Consider the following 25,025-nt stretch of genomic DNA (forward strand, 5'->3'; position numbering starts at 1 on the left):
CTGGCTAAAGGCGACAATATCTCTGGCTAAAGGGGACAATATCGCATCTCTGGCTAAAGGCGACAATATCTCATCTCTGGCTAATGGCGACAATACCTCATCTCTGGATAAAGGCGACAATATCTCATCTCTGCCTATAGGCGACAATATCTCATCTCTGCCTAAAGGCGACAATATCTCATCTCTGCCTAAAGTAGACAATACCTCATCTCTGGCTAATAGCGACAATATCTCTGGCTAAAGGAGACAATATCTCATCTCTGCCTAAAGGCGACAATATCTCATCTCTTGCTAAAGGCGACAATATCTCTGGCTAAAGGCGACAATATCTCATCTCTGGCTAAAGGCGACATGATCTATGTCTGGCTAAAGGCGACAATACATCATCTCTGGCTAAAGGCGACAATATCTCATGTCTGGCTAAAGGCGACAATATCTCATTTCAGGTTAAAGGCGACAGTATCTCATCTCTGGCTAAAGGCGACAATATCTCATCTCTGGCTAAAGGCGACAGTATCTCAACTCTGGCTAAAGGCGACAATATCTCATCTCAGGCTAGAGGCGACAATATCTCATCTCTGCCTAAAGGCGACAATACCTCATCTCTGGCTAAAGGCGACAATATCTCATCTCTGGCTAAAGGCGACAGTATCTCATCTCTTGCTATAGGCGACAATATCTCATCTCTGCCTAAAGGCGACAATATCTCATCTCTGCCTAAAGGTGACAGTATCTCATCTCTGGCTAAAGGCGGCAATATCTCATCTCTGGCTAAAGGCGACAATACCTCATTACTGGCTAAACGCGACAATATCTCATCTCAGGCTAAAGGCGACAATATCCAATCTCTGGCTAAAGGCGACAATATCTCTGGCTAAAGGCGACAATATCTCTGGCTAAAGGCAACAATATCTCTGGATAAAGGCGACAATATTTCTGGATAAAGGCGACAATATCTCATCTCTGGCTAAAGGCGACAATATCATCTCTGGCTAAAGGCGACAATACCTCATCTCTGGCTAAAGGCGACAATATCTCATCTCTGGCTAAAGGCGACAATATCTCGTCTCTGGCTATAGGCGACAATATCTCATCTCTGGCTAAAGGCGACAATATCTCATCTCTACCTAAAGGCGACAATATCTCATCTCTGGCTAAAGGCGACAATATCTCATCTCTAGCTAAAGGCGACAAAATCTCATCTCTGGCTAAAGGCAACAATATCTCTGGCTAAAGGCGGCAGAATCTCTGGCTAAAAGCAACAATATCTCTGGCTAAAGGCGACAATATCTCTGGCTAAAGGCGACAATATCTCATCTCTGGCTAAAGGCGACAATACCTCATCTCTGGCTAAATGAGGCAAAATCTTTGGCTAAAGGAGACAATATCTCTGGCTAAAGGCGACAATATCTAATCACTGGTTAATGGCAACAATATCTCATCTCTGGCTAAAGGCGACAACATCTCATCTCTGGCTTAAGTTGACAGTATCTCATCTCTGGCTAAAGGCGACAATATCTCATCTCAGGTTAAATGCGACAATATCTCATCTCTGGCTAAAGGCGACAATGTATCTGGCTAAAGGCAACAATATCTCATCTCTTGCGAAATGAGGCAATATCTCACCTCTGGCTAAAGGCGACAATATCTCATCTCTTGCTAAATGTGACAATATCTCATCTCTGGATAAAGGCAACAATATCTCATCTCTGGCTAAAGGCGACAGTATCTCATCTCTGGCTAAAGGCTACAATACCTCATCTCTGGCTAAAGGCGACAATATCTCATCTCTGGCTAAAGGCGACAATATCTCATCTGTGGCCAAAAGGCGACAATATGTCATCTCTGGCTAAAGGCGACAATATCTCATCTCTGCCTAAAGGCGACAATATCTCATCTCTGGCTAAAGGCGACAATATCTCATCTCTGGCTAAAGGCGACAATATCTCATCTCTGGCTAAAGGCGACAGCATCTCATCTCTGGCTAAAGGCTACAATACCTCATCTCTGGCTAAAGGCGACAATATCTCATCTCTGGCTAAAGGCGACAATATCTCATCTGTGGCCAAAAGGCGACAATATGTCATCTCTGGCTAAAGGCGACAATATCTCATCTCTGCCTAAAGGCGACAATATCTCATCTCTGGCTAAAGGCGACAATATCTCATCTCTGGCTAAAGGCGACAATATCTCATCTCTGGCTAAAGGCAACAATATCTCATCTCTGGCTACAGGCGACAATATCTCATCTCTGACTAGAGGCGGCAATATCTCTGGCTAAAGGAGACAATATCTCTGGGTAAGGCGACAATATCTCTGGCTAAAGGCGACAATATCTCTTGCTAAATTCGGCAATAGCTCATCTCTGCCTAAAGTAGACAATACCTCATCTCTGGCTAAAGGCGACAATATCTCATCCCTGGCTAAAGGCAACAGTATCTCATCTCTGGCTACAGGCGACAATATCTCATCTCTGGCTAAAAGCGACAATATCTCTGGCTAAAGGTGACAATATCTCATCTCTGGCTAAAGGCGACAGTATCTCATCTCTGCCTAAAGGCGACACTATCTCTGGCTAAAGGCGACAATATCTCTGGCTAAAGGCGACAATATCTCATCTCTACCTAAAAGCGACAATATCTCATCTCTGGCTAAAGGCGACAATATCTCATCTCTGCCTAAAGGCGACACTATCTCTGGCTAAAGGCGACAATATCTCTGGCTAAAGGCGACAATATCGCATCTCTGGCTAAAGGCGACAATATCTCATCTCTGGCTAAAGGCGACAATACCTCATCTCTGGCTAAAGGCGACAATATCTCATCTCTGCCTATAGGCGACAATATCTCATCTCTGCCTAAAGGCGACAATAGCTCATCTCTGCCTAAAGTAGACAATACCTCATCTCTGGCTAATAGCGACAATATCTCTGGCTAAAGGCGACAATATCTCATCTCTGCCTAAAGGCGACAATATCTCATCTCTTGCTAAAGGCGACAATATCTCTGGCTAAAGGCGACAATATCTCATCTCTGGCTAAAGGCGACATGATCTATGTCTGGCTAAAGGCGACAATACATCATCTCTGGCTAAAGGCGACAATATCTCATGTCTGGCTAAAGGCGACAATATCTCATTTCAGGTTAAAGGCGACAGTATCTCATCTCTGGCTAAAGGCGATAATATCTCATCTCTGGCTTAAGGCGACAGTATCTCAACTCTGGCTAAAGGCGACAATATCTCATCTCAGGCTAGAGGCGACAATATCTCATCTCTGCCTAAAGGCGACAATACCTAATCTCTGGCTAAAGGCGACAATATCTCATCTCTAGCTAAAGGCGACAGTATCTCATCTCTTGCTATGGGCGACAATATCTCATCTCTGCCTAAAGGCGACCATATCTCATCTCTGCCTAAAGGCGACAGTATCTCATCTCTGGCTAAAGGCGGCAATATCTCATCTCTGGCTAAAGGCGACAATACCTCATTACTGGCTAAACGCGACAATATCTCATCTCAGGCTAAAGGCGACAATATCCAATCTCTGGCTAAAGGCGACAATATCTCTGGCTAAAGGCGACAATATCTCTGGCTAAAGGCAACAATATCTCTGGATAAAGGCGACAATATTTCTGGATAAAGGCGACAATATCTCATCTCTGGCTAAAGGCGACAATATCATCTCTGGCTAAAGGCGACAATACCTCATCTCTGGCTAAAGGCGATAATATCTCATCTCTGGCTAAAGGCGACAATGTCTCGTCTCTGGCTATAGGCGACAATATCTCATCTCTGGCTAAAGGCGACAATATCTCATCTCTACCTAAAGGCGACAATATCTCATCTCTGGCTAAAGGCGACAATATCTCATCTCTAGCAAAAGGCGACAAAATCTCATCTCTGGTTAAAGGCAACAATATCTCTGGCTAAAGGCGGCAGAATCTCTGGCTAAAAGCAACAATATCTCTGGCTAAAGGCGACAATATCTCTGGCTAAAGGCGACAATATCTCATCTCTGGCTAAAGGCGACAATACCTCATCTCTGGCTAAATGAGGCAAAATCTTTGGCTAAAGGAGACAATATCTCTGGCTAAAGGCGACAATATCTAATCACTGGTTAATGGCAACAATATCTCATCTCTGGCTAAAGGCGACAACATCTCATCTCTGGCTTAAGTTGACAGTATCTCATCTCTGGCTAAATGCGACAATATTTCATCTCTGGCTAAAGGCGACAAAATCTCATCTCTGCCTAAAGGCGACAATATCTCATCTCTGGCTAAAGGCGACAATATCTCAACTCTGCCTAAAAGCGACAATATCTCATCTCTGGTTAAAGGCGACAATATCTCATCTCTGGCTAAAGGCGAAAATATCTCACTCTGGCTAAAGGCGACAAAATCTCATCTCTGCCTCAAGGCGACAATACCTCACCTCGTCCTAATGTAGACAATACCTCATCTCTGGCTAATAGCGACAATATCTCTGGCTAAAGGCGACAATATCTCATCTCTGGCTAAAGATGACAATATCTCATCTCTTGCTAAAGGCGACAATATCTCTGGCTAAAGGCGACAATATCTCATCTCTGCCTAAAGGCGACAATATCTCATCTCTGCCTAAAGTAGACAATATCTCTGGCTAATGGCGACAATATCTCATCTCTGGCTAAAGGCGACAATATCTCATCTCTAGCTAAAGGCGACAATTTCTCTGGCTAAAGACGACAATATCTCATCTCTGGCTAAGGGCGGCAATATCTCATCTCTGGTTAACGGCGACAATATCTCATCTCGGGCTAAAGGCGACAAGAGCTCATCTCCTGATAAAGGCGACAATATCTCATCTCTGGATAAAGGCGACAATTCCACATCTCTGGCTAAAGGCGACAGTGTCTCATCTCTGGCTAATGGCGACAATATCTCATCTCTGGCTAAAGGCGACAATACCACATCTCTGGCTAAAGACGACAATGTCTCATCTCTGGCTAAAGGCGACAATATCTCATCTCTGGCTAAATGTGAGAATATCTCATCTCTGGATAAAGGCGACAATAACTCTGGCTAAAGGCGGCAATATCTCTGGCTAAAGGAAACAATATCTCTGGCTAAAGGCGAAAATATATCTGGCTAAAGCCGACAATATGTCATCTCTGGCTAAAGGCGAAAATATCTCATCTCTGGCTAAAGGCGACAATATCTCATATCTGGCCAAAGGCGACAGTATTTCATCTCTGCCTAAAGGCGACACTATCTCTGGCTAATGGTGACAATATCTCTGGCTAAAGGCGACAATATCTAATCTCTGGCTAAAGGCGACAATATCTCATCTCTGGCTAAAGGCGACAATATCTCATCTCAGGAGAAATGAGGCAATATCTCATCTCTGGATAAAGGCGGCAGTATCTCATCTCTGGCTAAAGGCGACAATATCTGATCTCAGGCGAAATGAGGCAATATCTATGGCTAAAGGCGACAATATCTCATCTCTACCTAAAGGCGACAATATCTCATCTCTGGCTAAAGGCGACAATATCTCATCTCTACCTAAATGCGAGAATATCTCATCTCTGGCGAAAGGCGACAGTATCTCATCTCTGGCTAAAGGCGACAATATCTCATCTCTGGCTAAAGGCGACAATAACTCATCTCTGCCTAAAGGCGACAATATCTCATCTCTGGATAAACGCGACAATACCTCATCTCTGGCTAAAGGCGACAATATCTCATCTCTGGCTAAAGGCGACAATATCTCATCTCTGGCTATCGGCGACAATATCTCATCTCTGCCTAAAGGCGACAATATCTCATCTCTGCCTAAAGGCGACAATATCTCATCTCTGGCTAAATGCGACAATAACTCATCTCTGGCTAAAGGCAACAATACCTCATTACTGGATAAACGCGACAATATCTCATCTCTCGGTAAACGCGACAATATCTCATCTCTGGCTAAAGGCGACAATATCTCTGGCTAAAGCCGACAATATCTGTGGCTAAAGGCAACAATATCTCTGGAGAAAGGCGACAATATCTCTGGCTAAAGTCGACAATATCTCATCTCTGGCTAAAGGCGACAATATCATCTCTGGCTAAAGGCGACAATACCTCATCTCTGGCTAAAGGCGACAATATCTAATCTCTGGCTAAAGGCGACAATATCTCATCTCTGGATAAAGGCGACAATATGTCATCTCTGCCTAAAGGCGACAATATCTCATCTCTGCCTAAAGGCGACAATATTTCATCTCTGGCTAAAGGCGACAATACCTCATTACTGTCTAAAGGCGACAATATCTCTGGCTAAAGGCCACAGAATCTCTGGCTAAAGGCAACAATATCTCATCTCTGGCTAAAGGCGACAATACCTCATCTCTGGCTAAATGAGGCAAAATCTCTGGCTAAAGGTGACAATATCTCTGGCTAAAGGCGACAATATCTCATCTCTGGTTAATGGCGACAATATCTCATCTCTGCCTAAAAGCGACAATATCTCTGGCTAAAGGCGACAATATCTCTTGCTAAAGGCGAAAATATATCTGGCTAAAGGCAACAATATCTCTGGCAAAGTCGGCAAAACCTCATATCTGCCTAACGTAGACAATACCTCACCTCTGGCTAAAGGCAACAGTATCTCATCTTTGGTAAAGGCGACAACATCTCATTTCTGGCTTAAGGTGACAGTATCTCATCTCTGGCTAAAGGCGACAATATCTAATCTCAGGTTAAATGCGACAATATCTCATCTCTGGCTAAAGGCGACAATATCTCATCTCTGGCTAAAGGCGACAATATCTCATCTCAGGTGAAATGAGGCAATATCTCTGGCTAAAGGCGACAATATCTCTGGCTAAAGGCGACAATATCTCATCTCTGCCTAAAGGCGACACTATCTCTGGCTAATGGTGACAATATCTCTGGCTATAGGCGACAATATCTAATCTCTGGCTAAAGGCGACAATATCTCATCTCTGGCTAAAGGCGATAATATCTCATCTCAGGAGAAATGAGGCAATATCTCATCTCTGGATAAAGGCGGCAGTATCTCATCTCTGGCTAAAGGCGACAATATCTGATCTCAGGCGAAATGAGGCAATATCTATGGCTAAAGGCGACAATATCTCATCTCTACCTAAAGGCGACAATATCTCATCTCTGGCTAAAGGCGACAATAACTCATCTCTACCTAAATGCGAGAATATCTCATCTCTGGCGAAAGGCGACAGTATCTCATCTCTGGCTAAAGGCGACAATATCTCATCTCTGGCTAAAGGCGACAATAACTCATCTCTGCCTAAAGGCGACAATATCTCATCTCTGGATAAACGCGACAATACCTCATCTCTGGCTAAAGGCGACAATATCTCATCTCTGGCTAAAGGCGACAATATCTCACCTCTGCCTAAAGGCGACAATATCTCATCTCTGGCTAAAGGCGACAATATCTCATCTCTGGCTATCGGCGACAATATCTCATCTCTGCCTAAAGGCGACAATATCTCATCTCTGCCTAAAGGCGACAATATCTCATCTCTGGCTAAATGCGACAATAACTCATCTCTGGCTAAAGGCAACAATACCTCATTACTGGATAAACGCGACAATATCTCATCTCTCGGTAAACGCGACAATATCTCATCTCTGGCTAAAGGCGACAATATCTCTGGCTAAAGCCGACAATATCTGTCGCTAAAGGCAACAATATCTCTGGAGAAAGGCGACAATATCTCTGGCTAAAGTCGACAATATCTCATCTCTGGCTAAAGTCGATAATATCATCTCTGGCTAAAGGCGACAATACCTCATCTCTGGCTAAAGGCGACAATAACTAATCTCTGGCTAAAGGCGACAATATCTCATCTCTGGATAAAGGCGACAATATGTCATCTCTGCCTAAAGGCGACAATATCTCATCTCTGCCTAAAGGCGACAATATCTCATCTCTGGCTAAAGGCGACAATACCTCATTACTGTCTAAAGGCGACAATATCTCTGGCTAAAGGCCACAGAATCTCTGGCTAAAGGCAACAATATCTCATCTCTGCCTGAAGGCGACAATATCTCATCTCTGGCTAAAGGCGACAATACCTCATCTCTGGCTAAATGAGGCAAAATCTCTGGCTAAAGGTGACAATATCTCTGGCTAAAGGCGACAATATCTCATCTCTGGTTAATGGCGACAATATCTCATCTCTGCCTAAAAGCGACAATATCTCTGGCTAAAGGCGACAATATCTCTTGCTAAAGGCGAAAATATATCTGGCTAAAGGCAACAATATCTCTGGCAAAGTCGGCAAAACCTCATATCTGCCTAACGTAGACAATACCTCACCTCTGGCTAAAGGCAACAGTATCTCATCTTTGGTAAAGGCGACAACATCTCATTTCTGGCTTAAGGTGACAGTATCTCATCTCTGGCTAAAGGCGACAATATCTAATCTCAGGTTAAATGCGACAATATCTCATCTCTGGCTAAAGGCGACAATATCTCATCTCTGGCTAAAGGCGACAATATCTCATCTCAGGTGAAATGAGGCAATATCTCTGGCTAAAGGCGACAATATCTCTGGCTAAAGGCGACAATATCTCATCTCTGCCTAAAGGCAACAATACCTAATCTCAGCCTAAAGTAGACAATACCTCATCTCTGGCTAATAGCGACAATATCTCTGGCTAAAGGCGACAATATGTCATCTCTGGCTAAAGGCGACAATATCTCATCTCTTGCTAAAGGCGACAATATCTCTGGCTAATGGCGACAATATCTCATCTCTGACTAAAGGCGACAATATCTCATCTCTGCCTGAAGTAGACAATATCTCTGGCTAAAGGCGACAATATCTCATCTCTGGCTAAAGGCGACAATATCTCATCTCTGCCTAAAGGCGACAATATTTCATCTCTGCCTAAAGTAGACAATACCTCATCTCTGGCTAAAGGGGACAATATCTCATCTCTGCCTAAAGGCGACAATATCTCATCTCTGGCTAATGGCGACAATAACTCATCTCTGGATAAAGGCGACAGTATTTCAACTCTGGCTAAAGGCGTCAATATCTCATCTCTGGCTAAAGGTGACATTATCTCATCTCTGGCTAAATGCGGCAATATCTCATCTCTGGCTAAAGGCGACAATATCTCATCTCTGGCTAAAGGTGACAATATCTCATGTCTGGCTAAAGGCGGCAATATCTCTGGCTAAAGGCGACAATATCTCTGGCTAAAGGCGACAGTATCTCATCTCTGGCTTAAGGCGACATTACCTCATCTCTGGCGAAAATATCTCATCTCTAGCAAAAGGCGACAATATCTCATCTCTGGATAAATGTGACAATATCTCTGGATAAAGGCGACAATATCTCTGGCTAAAGGCGACAATATGTCATCTCTGGCTAAAGGCGACAATATCATCTCTGGCTAAAGGCGACAATACCTCATCTCTGGCTAAAGGCGACAATATCTCACCTCTGCCTAAAGGCGACAATATCTCATCTCTGGCTAAAGGCGACAATATCTCATCTCTGGCTAAAGGCGACAATATCTCATCTGTGGTTAAAGGCGACAATATCTCATCTCTGGCTAAAGGCGAAAATATCTCATCTCTGGCTGAAGGCGACAGTATCTCATCTCTGTCTAAAGGCGACAATATCTCATCTCAGGTGAAATGAGGCAATATCTCTGGCTAAAGGCGACAATATCTCATCTCTGGCTAAAGGCGACAATATCTCATCTCTTGCTAAAGGCGACAATATCTCTGGCTAATGGCGACAATATCTCATCTCTGGCTAAATGCGACAATATCTCATCTCTGCCTAAAGTAGACAATATCTCTGGCTAAAGGCGACAATTTCTCATCTCTGGCTAAAGGCGACGATATCTCATCACTGCCTAAAGGCGACAATATTTCATCTCTGCCTAAAGTAGACAATACCTCATCTCTGGCTAAAGGGGACAATATCTCATCTCTGCCTAAAGGCGACAATATCTCATCTCTGGCTAATGGCGACAATACCTCATCTCTGGATAAAGGCGACAGTATTTCAACTCTGGCTAAAGGCGTCAATATCTCATCTCTGGCTAAAGGTGACATTATCTCATCTCGGCTAAATGCGGCAATATCTCATCTCTGGCTAAAGGCGACAATACCTCATCTCTGGCTAAATGAGGCAAAATCTCTGGCTAAAGGAGACAATATCTCTGGCTAAAGGCGACAATATCTCATCTCTGGTTAATGGCGACAATATCTCATCTCTGCCTAAAAGCGACAATATCTCTGGCTAAAGGCGACAATATCTCTTGCTAAAGGCGAAAATATATCTGGCTAAAGGCAACAATATCTCTGGCAAAGTCGGCAAAACCTCATATCTGCCTAACGTAGACAATACCTCACCTCTGGCTAAAGGCAACAATATCTCATCTTTGGTAAAGGCGACAACATCTCATTTCTGGCTTAAGGTGACAGTATCTCTTCTCTGGCTAAAGGCGACAATATCTAATCTCAGGTTAAATGCGACAATATCTCATCTCTGGCTAAAGGCGACAATATCTCATCTCAGGTGAAATGAGGCAATATCTCTGGCTGAAGGCGACAATATCTCTGGCTAAAGGCGACAATATCTCATCTCTGCCTAAAGGCAACAATACCTCATCTCAGCCTAAAGTAGACAATACCTCATCTCTGGCTAATAGCGACAATATCTCTGGCTAAAGGCGACAATATCTCATCTCTGGCTAAAGGCGACAATATCTCATCTCTTGCTAAAGGCGACAATATCTCTGGCTAATGGCGACAATATCTCATCTCTGCCTAAAGGCGACAATATCTCATCTCTGCCTAAAGTAGACAATATCTCTGGCTAAAGGCGACAATATCTCAACTCTGGCTAAAGGCGACGATATCTCATCTCTGCCTAAAGGCGACAATATTTCATCTCTGCCTAAAGTAGACAATACCTCATCTCTGGCTAAAGGGGACAATATCTCATCTCTGCCTAAAGGCGACAATATCTCATTTCTGGCTAATGGCGACAATACCTCATCTCTGGATAAAGGCGACAATATCTCATCTCTGGCTAAAGGCGACAATATCTCATCTCTGGCTAAAGGTGACATTATCTCATCTCGGCTAAATGCGGCAATATCTCATCTCTGGCTAAAGGCGACAATATCTCATCTCTGGCTAAAGGCGACAATATCTCATGTCTGGCTAAAGGCGGCAATATCTCTGGCTAAAGGCGACAATATCTCTGGCAAAAGGCGACAATATCTCATCTCTGGATAAAGGTGACAATATCTCTGGATAAAGGCGACAATATCTCTGGCTAAAGGCGACAATATCTCATCTCTGGCTAAAGGCGAGAATATCATCTCTGGCTAAAGGCGACAATACCTCATCTCTGGCTAAAGGCGACAATATCTCACCTCTGCCTAAAGGCGACAATATCTCATCTCTGGCTAAAGGCGACAATACCTCATCTCTGGCTAAAGGGGACAATATCTCATCTCTGCCTAAAGGCGACAATATCTCATCTCTGGCTAATGGCGACAATACCTCATCTCTGGATAAAGGCGACAGAATTTCAACTCTGGCTAAAGGCGACAATATCTCATCTCAGGTGAAATGAGGCAATATCTCTGGCTAAAGGCGACAATATCTCATCTCTGGCTAAAGGCGACAATATCTCATCTCTGCCTAAAGGCGACAATACCTCATCTCTGCCTAAAGTAGACAATACCTCATTTCTGGCTAATAACGACAATATCTCTGGCTAAAGGCGACAATATCTCATCTCTTGCTAAAGGCGACAGTATCTCATCTCTGGCTAAAAGCTACAATACCTCATCTCTGGCTAAAGGCGACAATATCTCATCTCTGGCTAAAGGCGACAATATCTCATCTGTGGCCAAAAGGCGACAATATGTGATCTCTGGCTAAAGGCAACAATATCTCATCTCTGCCTAAAGGCGACAATATCTCATCTCTGGCTAAAGGCGACAATATCTCATCTCTGGCTAAAGGCGACAATATCTCATCTCTGGCTAAAGGCAACAATATCTCATCTCTGGCTACAGGCGACAATATCTCATCTCTGGCTAGAGGCGGCAATATCTCTGGCTAAAGGAGACAATATCTCTGGGTGAGGCGACAATATCTCTGGCTAAAGGCGACAATATCTCTTGCTAAATTCGGCAATAGCTCATCTCTGCCTAAAGTAGACAATACCTCATCTCTGGCTAACGGCGACAATATCTCATCCCTGGCTAAAGGCAACAGTATCTCATCTCTGGCTACAGGCGACAATATCTCATCTCTGGCTAAAAGCGACAATATCTCTGGCTAAAGGTGACAATATCTCATCTCTGGCTAAAGGCGACAATATCTCATCTCTGCCTAAAGGCGACACTATCTCTGGCTAAAGGCGATAATATCTCTGGCTAAAGGCGACAATATCTCTGGCTAAAGGCGACAATATCGCATCTCTGGCTAAAGGCGACAATATCTCATCTCTGGCTAAAGGCGATAACACCTCATCTCTGGCTAAAGGCGACAAAATCTCATCTCTTCCTATAGGCGACAATATCTCATCTCTGCCTAAAGGCGACAATAGCTCATCTCTGCCTAAAGTAGACAATACCTCATCTCTGGCTAATAGCGACAATATCTCTGGCTAAAGGCGACAATATCTCTTCTCTGCCTAAAGGCGACAATATCTCATCTCTTGCTAAAGGCGACAATATCTCTGGCTAAAGGCGACAATATCTCTTGCTAAGGGCGAAAATATATCTGGCTAAAGGCGACAATATCTCATCTCTGGCTAAAGGCGAAAATATCTCATCTCTGGCTAAAGGCGAGAATATCTCATATCTGGCCAAAGTCGACAATATCTCATCTATGGCGAAAGGCGACAATATCTCATATCTGGCCAAAGGCAACAATATCTCATCTCTGGCTAAAGGCGACAATATCTCATCTCTGCCTAAAGGCGACACTATCTCTGGCTAAAGGTGACAATATCTCTGGCTAAAGGCGACAATATCGCATCTCTGGCTAAAGGCGACAATATCTCATCTCTGGCTAAAGGCGACAATACCTCATCTCTGGCTAAAGGCGACAATATCTCATCTCTGCCTATAGGCGACAATATCTCATCTCTGCCTAAAGGCGACAATAGCTCATCTCTGCCTAAAGTAGACAATACCTCATCTCTGGCTAATAGCGACAATATCTCTGGCTAAAGGCGACAATATCTCATCTCTGCCTAAAGGCGACAATATCTCATCTCTTGCTAAAAACGACAATATCTCTGGCTAAAGGCGACAATATCTCATCTCTGGCTAAAGGCGACATGATCTATCTCTGGCTAAAGGCGACAATACATCATCTCTGGCTAAAGGCGACAATATCTCATCTCTGGCTAAAGGCGACAATATCTCATCTCTGGCTAAAGGCGACAGTATCTCAACTCTGGCTAAAGGCGACAATATCTCATCTCAGGCTAGAGGCGACAATATCTCATCTCTGCCTAAGGGCGACAATACCTCATCTCTGGCTAAAGGCGACAATATCTCATCTCTGGCTAAAGGCGACAATATCTCATCTCTTGCTATAAGCGACAATATCTAATCTCTGCCTAAAGGCGACAATATCTCATCTCTGCCTAAAGGCGACAGTATCTCATCTCTGGCTAAATGCGGCAATATCTCATCTCTGGCTAAAGGCGAAAATACCTCATTACTGGCTAAACGCGACAATATCTCATCTCTGGCTAAAGGCGACAATATCCAATCTCTGGCTAAAGGCGACAATATCTCTGGCTAAAGGCGACAATATCTCTGGCTAAAGGCTACAATATCTCTGGATAAAGGCGACAATATTTCTGGATAAAGGCGACAATATCTCATCTCTTGCTAAAGGCGACAATATCATCTCTGGCTAAAGGCGACAATACCTCATCTCTGGCTAAAGGCGACAATATCTCATCTCTGGCTAAAGGCGACAATATCTCGTCTCTGGCTATAGGCGACAATATCTCATCACTGCCTAAAGGCGACAATATCTCATCTCTGGCTAAAGGCGACAATACCTCATTACTGGCTAAAGGCGACAATATCTCATCTCTGGCTAAAGGCGACAAAATCTCATCTCTGGCTAAAGGCAACAATATCTCTGGCTAAAGGCTACAGAATCTCTGGCTAAAAGCAACAATATCTCTGGCTAAAGGCGACAATATCTCATCTCTTGCTAAAGGCGACAGTATCTCATCTCTGGCTAAAAGCTACAATACCTCATCTCTGGCTAAAGGCGACAATATCTCATCTCTGGCTAAAGGCGACAATATCTCATCTGTGGCCAAAAGGCGACAATATGTGATCTCTGGCTAAAGGCAACAATATCTCATCTCTGCCTAAAGGCGACAATATCTCATCTCTGGCTAAAGGCGACAATATCTCATCTCTGGCTAAAGGCGACAATATCTCATCTCTGGCTAAAGGCAACAATATCTCATCTCTGGCTACAGGCGACAATATCTCATCTCTGGCTAGAGGCGGCAATATCTCTGGCTAAAGGAGACAATATCTCTGGGTAAGGCGACAATATCTCTGGCTAAAGGCGACAATATCTCTTGCTAAATTCGGCAATAGCTCATCTCTGCCTAAAGTAGACAATACCTCATCTCTGGCTAACGGCGACAATATCTCATCCCTGGCTAAAGGCAACAGTATCTCATCTCTGGCTACAGGCGACAATATCTCATCTCTGGCTAAAAGCGACAATATCTCTGGCTAAAGGTGACAATATCTCATCTCTGGCTAAAGGGGACAATATCTCATCTCTGCCTAAAGGCGACACTATCTCTGGCTAAAGGCGATAATATCTCTGGCTAAAGGCGACAATATCTCTGGCTAAAGGCGACAATATCGCATCTCTGGCTAAAGGCGACAATATCTCATCTCTGGCTAAAGGCGATAACACCTCATCTCTGGCTAAAGGCGACAAAATCTCATCTCTTCCTATAGGCGACAATATCTCATCTCTGCCTAAAGGCGACAATAGCTCATCTCTGCCTAAAGTAGACAATACCTCATCTCTGGCTAATAGCGACAATATCTCTGGCTAAAGGCGACAATATCTCTTCTCTGCCTAAAGGCGACAATATCTCATCTCTTGCTAAAGGCGACAATATCTCTGGCTAAGGGCGACAATATCTCTTGCTAAGGGCGAAAATATATCTGGCTAAAGGCGACAATATCTCATCTCTGGCTAAAGGCGAAAATATCTCATCTCTGGCTAAAGGCGAGAATATCTCATATCTGGCCAAAGTCGACAATATCTCATCTATGGCGAAAGGCGACAATATCTCATATCTGGCCAAAGGCAACAATATCTCATCTCTGGCTAAAGGCGACAATATCTCATCTCTGCCTAAAGGCGACACTATCTCTGGCTAAAGGCGACAATATCTCTGGCTAAAGGCGACAATATCGCATCTCTGGCTAAAGGCGACAATATCTCATCTCTGGCTAAAGGCGACAATACCTCATCTCTGGCTAAAGGCGACAATATCTCATCTCTGCCTATAGGCGACAATATCTCATCTCTGCCTAAAGGCGACAATAGCTCATCTCTGCCTAAAGTAGACAATACCTCATCTCTGGCTAATAGCGACAATATCTCTGGCTAAAGGCGACAATATCTCATCTCTGCCTAAAGGCGACAATATCTCATCTCTTGCTAAAAACGACAATATCTCTGGCTAAAGGCGACAATATCTCATCTCTGGCTAAAGGCGACATGATCTATCTCTGGCTAAAGGCGACAATACATCATCTCTGGCTAAAGGCGACAATATCTCATCTCTGGCTAAAGGCGACAATATCTCATCTCTGGCTAAAGGCGACAGTATCTCAACTCTGGCTAAAGGCGACAATATCTCATCTCAGGCTAGAGGCGACAATATCTCATCTCTGCCTAAAGGCGACAATACCTCATCTCTGGCTAAAGGCGACAATATCTCATCTCTGGCTAAAGGCGACAATATCTCATCTCTTGCTATAAGCGACAATATCTAATCTCTGCCTAAAGGCGACAATATCTCATCTCTGCCTAAAGGCGACAGTATCTCATCTCTGGCTAAATGCGGCAATATCTCATCTCTGGCTAAAGGCGAAAATACCTCATTACTGGCTAAACGCGACAATATCTCATCTCTGGCTAAAGGCGACAATATCCAATCTCTGGCTAAAGGCGACAATATCTCTGGCTAAAGGCGACAATATCTCTGGCTAAAGGCAACAATATCTCTGGATAAAGGCGACAATATTTCTGGATAAAGGCGACAATATCTCATCTCTTGCTAAAGGCGACAATATCATCTCTGGCTAAAGGCGACAATACCTCATCTCTGGCTAAAGGCGACAATATCTCATCTCTGGCTAAAGGCGACAATATCTCGTCTCTGGCTATAGGCGACAATATCTCATCACTGCCTAAAGGCGACAATATCTCATCTCTGGCTAAAGGCGACAATACCTCATTACTGGCTAAAGGCGACAATATCTCATCTCTGGCTAAAGGCGACAAAATCTCATCTCTGGCTAAAGGCAACAATATCTCTGGCTAAAGGCTACAGAATCTCTGGCTAAAAGCAACAATATCTCTGGCTAAAGGCGACAATATCTCTGGGTAAGGCGACAATATCTCATCTCTGGCTAAAGGCGACAATACCTCATCTCTGGCTAAATGAGGCAAAATCTCTGGCTAAAGGAGACAATATCTCTGGCTAAAGGCGACAATATCTCATCTCTGGTTAATGGCAACAATATCTCATCTCTGGCTAATGGCGACAACATCTCATCTCTGGCTTAAGTTGACAGTATCTCATCTCTGGCTAAAAGCGACAATATCTCATCTCAGGTTAAATGCGACAATATCTCATCTCTGGCTAAAGGCGACAAAATCTCATCTCTGCCTAAAGGCGACAATATCTCATCTCTGGCTAAAGGCGACAATATCTCATCTCTGCCTAAAAGCGACAATATCTCATCTCTGGTTAAAGGCGACAATATCTCATCTCTGGCTAAAGGCGAAAATATCTCACTCTGGCTAAAGGCGACAAAATCTCATCTCTGCCTAAAGGCGACAATACCTCACCTCGTCCTAAAGTAGACAATACCTCATCTCTGGCTAATAGCGACAATATCTCTGGCTAAAGGCGACAATATCTCATCTCTGGCTAAAGACGACAATATCTCATCTCTTGCTAAAGGCGACAATATCTCTGGCTAAAGGCGACAACATCTCATCTCTGGCTAAAGGCGACATGATCTATCTCTGGCTAAAGGCGACAATATCTCATCTCTGCCTAAAGGCGACAATATCTCATCTCTAGCTAAAGGCGACAATTTCTCTGGCTAAAGACGACAATATCTCATCTCTGGCTAAGGGCGGCAATATCTCATCTCTGGTTAACGGCGACAATATCTCATCTCGGGCTAAAGGCGACAATAGCTCATCTCCTGATAAAGGCGACAATATCTCATCTCTGGATAAAGGCGACAATACCACATCTCTGGCTAAAGGCGACAATGTCTCATCTCTGGCTAATGGCTACAATATCTCATCTCTGGCTAAAGGCGACAATACCACATCTCTGGCTAAAGGCGACAATGTCTCATCTCTGGCTAAAGGCGACAATATCTCATCTCTGGCTAAATGTGAGAATATCTCATCTCTGGCTAAAGGCGACAATAACTCTGGCTAAAGGCGGCAATATCTCTGGCTAAAGGAAACAATATCTCTGGCTAAAGGCAAAAATATATCTGGCTAAAGGCGACAATATGTCATCTCTGGCTAAAGGTGACAATATCTGTGGCTAAAGGCAACAATATCTCTGGATAAAGGCGACAATATCTCTGGCTAAAGGCGACAATATCTCATCTCTGGCTAAAGGCGACAATATCATCTCTGGCTAAAGGCGACAATACCTCATCTCTGGCTAAAGGCGACAATATCTCATCTCTGGCTAAAGGCGACAATATCTCATCTCTGGATAAAGGCGACAATATGTCATCTCTGCCTAAAGGCGACAATATCTCATCTCTGCCTAAAGGCGAGAATATCTCATCTCTGGCTAAAGGCGACAATACCTCATTACTGTCTACAGGCGACAATATCTCTGGCTAAAGGCGGCAGTATCTCTGGCTAAAGGCAACAATATCTCTGGCTAAAGGCCGCAGAATCTCTAGCTAAAGGCAACAATATCTCATCTCTGGCTGAAGGCGACAATATCTCATCTCTGGTTAAAGGCGACAATACCTCATCTCTGGCTAAATGAGGCAAAATCTCTGGCTAAAGGAGACAATATCTCTGGCTGAAGGCGACAATATCTCATCTCTGGTTAATGGCGACAATATCTCATCTCTGCCTAAAAGCGACAATATCTCTGGCTAAAGGCGACAATATCTCTTGCTAAAGGCGACAATATATCTGGCTAAAGGCAACAATATCTCTGGCTAAAGTCGGCAAAACCTCATCTCTGCCTAACGTAGACAATACCTCACCTCTGGCTAAAGGCAACAGTATCTCATCTTTGGTAAAGGCGACAACATCTCATTTCTGGCTTAAGGTGACAGTATCTCATCTCTGGCTAAAGGCGACAATATCTCATCTCAGGTTAAATGCGACAATATCTCATCTCTGGCTAAAGGCGACAATATCTCATCTCTGGCTAAAGGCGACAATATCTCATCTCAGGTGAAATGAGGCAATATCTCTGGCTAAAGGCGACAATATCTCATCTCTGCCTAAAGGCAACAATACCTCATCTCAGCCTAAAGTAGACAATACCTCATCTCTGGCTAATAGCGACAATATCTCTGGCTAAAGGCGACAATATCTCATCTCTGGCTAAAGGCGACAATATCTCATCTCTTGCTAAAGGCGACAATATCTCTGGCTAATGGCGACAATATCTCATCTCTGCCTAAAGGCGACAATATCTCATCTCTGCCTAAAGTAGACAATATCTCTGGCTAAAGGCGACAATATCTCATCTCTGGCTAAAGGCGACAATATCTCATCTCTGCCTAAAGGCGACAATATTTCATCTCTGCCTAAAGTAGACAATACCTCATCTCTGGCTAAAGGGGACAATATCTCATCTCTGCCTAAAGGCGACAATATCTCATCTCTGGCTAATGGCGACAATACCTCATCTCTGGATAAAGGCGACAGAATTTCAACTCTGGCTAAAGGCGTCAATATCTCATCTCTGGCTAAAGGTGACATTATCTCATCTCTGGCTAAATGCGGCAATATCTCATCTCTGGCTAAAGGCGACAATATCTCATCTCTGGCTAAAGGTGACAATATCTCATGTCTGGCTAAAGGCGGCAATATCTCTGGCTAAAGGCGACAATATCTCTGGCTAAAGGCGACAGTATCTCATCTCTGGCTAAAGGTGACATTACCTCATCTCTGGCGAAAATATCTCATCTCTGGCAAAAGGCGACAATATCTCATCTCTGGATAAAGGTGACAATATCTCTGGATAAAGGCGACAATATCTCTGGCTAAAGGCGACAATATCTCATCTCTGGCTAAAGGCGACAATATCATCTCTGGATAAACGCGACAATACCTGATCTCTGGCTAAAGGCGACAATATCTCACCACTGCCTAAAGGCGACAATATCTCATCTCTGGCTGAAGGCGACAATATCTCATCTCTGGCGAAAGGCGACAATATCTCATCTGTGGTTAAAGGCGACAATATCTCATCTCTGGCTAAAGGCGAAAATATCTCATCTCTGGCTGAAGGCGACAGTATCTCATCTCTGGCTAAAGGCGACAATATCTCATCTCTGCCTAAAGGCAACAATACCTCATCTCAGCCTAAAGTAGACAATACCTCATCTCTGGCTAATAGCGACAATATCTCTGGCTAAAGGCGACAATATCTCATCTCTGGCTAAAGGCGACAATATCTCATCTCTTGCTAAAAGCGACAATATCTCTGGCTAATGGCGACAATATCTCATCTCTGGCTAAAGGCGACAATATCTCATCTCTGCCTAAAGTAGACAATATCTCTGGCTAAAGGCGACAATATCTCATCCCTGGCTAAAGGCGACGATATCTCATCTCTTCCTAAAGGCGACAATATTTCATCTCTGCCTAAAGTAGACAATACCTCATCTCTGGCTAAAGGCGACAATATAACATCTCTGCCTAAAGGCGACAATATCTCATCTCTGGCTAATGGCGACAATACCTCATCTCTGGCTAAAAGCGACAGTATTTAAACTCTGGCTAAAGGCGTCAATATCTCATCTCTGGCTAAAGGTGACATTATCTCATCTCTGGCTAAATGCGGCAATATCTCATCTCTGGCTAAAGGCGACAATATCTCATCTCTGGCTAAGGGCGACAATATCTCATGTCTGGCTAAAGGCGGCAATATCTCTGGCTAAAGGCGACAATATCTCATCTCTGGCTAAAGGCGACATTACCTCATCTCTGGCGAAAATATCTCATCTCTGGCAAAAGGCGACAATATCTCATCTCTGGATAAAGGTGACAATATCTGTGGATAAAGGCGACAATATCTCTGGCTAAAGGCGACAATATCTCATCTCTGGCTAAAGGCGACAATATCATCTCTGGCTAAAGGCGACAATACCTCATCTCTGGCTAAAGGCGACATTATCTCACCTCTGCCTAAAGGCGACAATATCTCATCTCTGGCTAAAGGCGACAATATCTCATCTCTGGCTGAAGGCGACAATATCTCATCTCTGCCTAAAGGCAGCAATATCTCATCTCTGGCTAAAGGCGAAAATATCTCATCTCTGGCTGAAGGCAACAGTATCTCATCACTGGCTAAAGGCGACAATATCTCATCTCAGGTGAAATGAGGCAATATATCTGGCTAAAGGCGACAATATCTCATCTCTGGCTAAAGGCGACAATATCTCATCTCTGCCTAAAGGCGACAATACCTCATCTCTGCCTAAAGTAGACAATACCTCATTTCTGGCTAATAACGACAATATCTCTGGCTAAAGGCGACAATATCTCATCTCTGGCTAAAGGCGACAATATCTCATCTCTTGCTAAAGGCGACAATATCTCTGGCTAAAGGCGACAATATCTCATCTCTGGCTAAAGGCGACATGATCCATCTCTGGCTAAACGCGACAATATCTCATCTCTGCCTAAAGGCGACAATATCTCATCTCTGCCTAAAGTAGAAAATATCTCTGGCTAAAGGCGACAATATCTCATCTCTGGATAAAGGCGACAATATGTCATCTCTGCCTAAAGGCGACAATATTTCATCTCTGCCTAAAGTAGACAATACCTCGTCTCTGGATAAAGGGGACAATATCTCATCTCTGGCTAAAGGCGACAATATCTCATCTCTGGCTAAAGGCGAAAATATCTCACTCTGGCTAAAGGCGAAAAAATTTCATCTCTGCCTAAAGGCGACAATACCTCATCTCTTCCTAAAGTAGACAAAACCTCATCTCTGGCTAATAGCGACAATATCTCTGGCTAAAGGCGACAAAATCTCATCTCTGGCTAAAGGCGACAATATTTCATCTCTGCCTAAAGTAGACAATACCTCGTCTCTGGATAAAGGGGACAATATCTCATCTCTGGCTAAAGGCGACAATATCTCATCTCTGGCTAAAGGCGAAAATATCTCACTCTGGCTAAAGGCGACAAAATCTCATCTCTGCCTAAAGGCGACAATACCTCATCTCTTCCTAAAGTAGACAATACCTCATCTCTGGCTAATAGCGACAATATCTCTGGCTAAAGGCGACAATATCTCATCTCTGGCAAAAGGCGACAATATCTCATCTCTGGATAAAGGTGACAATATCTCTGGATAAAGGCGACAATATCTCTGGCTAAAGGCGACAATATCTCATCTCTGGCTAAAGGCGACAATATCATCTCTGGATAAACGCGACAATACCTGATCTCTGGCTAAAGGCGACAATATCTCACCTCTGCCTAAAGGCGAAAATATCTCATCTCTGGCTGAAGGCGACAATATCTCATCTCTGGCTAAAGGCGACAATATCTCATCTGTGGTTAAAGGCGACAATATCTCATCTCTGGCTAAAGGCGAAAATATCTCATCTCTGGCTGAAGGCGACAGTATCTCATCTCTGGCTAAAGGCGACAATATCTCATCTCTGCCTAAAGGCAACAATACCTCATCTCAGCCTAAAGTAGACAATACCTCATCTCTGGCTAATAGCGACAATATCTCTGGCTAAAGGCGACAATATCTCATCTCTGGCTAAAGGCGACAATATCTCATCTCTTGCTAAAGGCGACAATATCTCTGGCTAATGGCGACAATATCTCATCTCTGGCTAAAGGCGACAATATCTCATCTCTGCCTAAAGTAGACAATATCTCTGGCTAAAGGCGACAATATCTCATCCCTGGCTAAAGGCGACGATATCTCATCTCTGCCTAAAGGCGACAATATTTCATCTCTGCCTAAAGTAGACAATACCTCATCTCTGGCTAAAGGCGACAATATCACATCTCTGCCTAAAGGCGACAATATCTCATCTCTGGCTAATGGCGACAATACCTCATCTCTGGCTAAAAGCGACAGTATTTCAACTCTGGCTAAAGGCGTCAATATCTCATCTCTGGCTAAAGGTGACATTATCTCATCTCTGGCTAAATGCGGCAATATCTCATCTCTGGCTAAAGGCGACAATATCTCATCTCTGGCTAAATGCGACAATATCTCATGTCTGGCTAAAGGCGGCAATATCTCTGGCTAAAGGCGACAATATCTCTGGCTAAAGGCGACAGTATCTCATCTCTGGCTAAAGGCGACATTACCTCATCTCTGGCGAAAATATCTAATCTCTGGCAAAAGGCGACAATATCTCATCTCTGGATAAAGGTGACAATATCTCTGGATAAAGGCGACAATATCTCTGGCTAAAGGCGACAATATCTCATCTCTGGCTAAAGGCGACAATATCATCTCTGGCTAAAGGCGACAATACCTCATCTCTGGCTAAAGGCGACATTATCTCACCTCTGCCTAAAGGCGACAATATCTCATCTCTGGCTAAAGGCGACAATATCTCATCTCTGGCTGAAGGCGACAATATCTCATCTCTGCCTAAAGGCGGCAATATCTCATCTCTGGCTAAAGGCGAAAATATCTCATCTCTGGCTGAAGGCAACAGTATCTCATCACTGGCTGAAGGCGACAATATCTCATCTCAGGTGAAATGAGGCAATATATCTGGCTAAAGGCGACAATATCTCATCTCTGGCTAAAGGCGACAATATCTCATCCCTGCCTAAAGGCGACAATACCTCATCTCTGCCTGAAGTAGACAATACCTCATTTCTGGCTAATAACGACAATATCTCTGGCTAAAGGCGACAATATCTCATCTCTGGCTTCAGGCGACAATATCTCATCTCTTGCTAAAGGCGACAATATCTCTGGCTAAAGGCGACAATATCTCATCTCTGGCTAAAGGCGACATGATCCATCTCTGGCTAAACGCGACAATATCTCATCTCTGCCTAAAGGCGACAATATCTCATCTCTGCCTAAAGTAGACAATATCTCTGGCTAAAGGCGACAATATCTCATCTCTGGATAAAGGCGACAATATGTCATCTCTGCCTAAAGGCGACAATATTTCATCTCTGCCTAAAGTAGACAATACCTCGTCTCTGGATAAAGGGGACAATATCTCATCTCTGGCTAAAGGCGACAATATCTCATCTCTGGCTAAAGGCGAAAATATCTCACTCTGGCTAAAGGCGACAAAATCTCATCTCTGCCTAAAGGCGACAATACCTCATCTCTTCCTAAAGTAGACAATACCTCATCTCTGGCTAATAGCGACAATATCTCTGGCTAAAGGCGACAAAATCTCATCTCTGGCTAAAGGCGACAATATTTCATCTCTGCCTAAAGTAGACAATACCTCGTCTCTGGATAAAGGGGACAATATCTCATCTCTGGCTAAAGGCGACAATATCTCATCTCTGGCTAAAGGCGAAAATATCTCACTCTGGCTAAAGGCGACAAAATCTCATCTCTGCCTAAAGGCGACAATACCTCATCTCTTCCTAAAGTAGACAATACCTCATCTCTGGCTAATAGCGACAATATCTCTGGCTAAAGGCGACAATATCTCATCTCTGGCTAAAGGCGACAATATCTCATCTCTTGCTAAAGGCGACAATATCTCTGGCTAAAGGCGACAATATCTCATCTCTGGCTAAAGGCGACATGATCTATCTCTGGCTAAAGGCGACAATATCTCATCTCTGCGTAAAGGCGACAATATTTCGTCTCTGCCTAAAGTAGACAATATCTCTTGCTAAAGGCGACAATATCTCATCTCTGGCTAAAGGCGACAATATCTCATCTCTAGCTAAACGCGAAAATTTCTCTGGCTAAAGACGACAATATCTCATCTCTGGCTAAGGGCGGCAATATCTCATCTCTGGTTAACGGCGACAATATCTCATCTCGGGCTAAAGGCGACAATAGCTCATCTCCTGATAAAGGCGACAATATCTCATCTCTGGATAAAGGCGACAATACCACATCTCTGGCTAAAGGCGACAATGTCTCATCTCTGGCTAATGGCGACAATATCTCATCTCTGCCTAAAGTAGACAATATTTCTGGCTAAAGGCGACAATATCTCATCTCTGGCTAAAGGCGACAATATCTCATCTCTGCCTAAAGGCGACAATATTTCATCTCTGCCTAAAGTAGATAATACCTCATCTCTGGCTAAAGGGGACAATATCTCATCTCTCCCTAAAGGCGACAATATCTCATCTCTGGCTAATGGCGACAATACCTCATCACTGGATAAAGGCGACAGTATTTCAACTCTGGCTAAAGGCGTCAATATCTCATCTCTGGCTAAAGGTGACATTATCTCATCTCTGGCTAAATGCGGCAATATCTCATCTCTGGCTAAAGGCGACAATATCTCATC

This window comes from Coturnix japonica, chromosome 16 (genome assembly GCF_054131305.1).
Source record: "Coturnix japonica strain WE chromosome 16, WE-NBRP24, whole genome shotgun sequence".
NCBI lineage: Eukaryota > Metazoa > Chordata > Aves > Galliformes > Phasianidae > Coturnix > Coturnix japonica.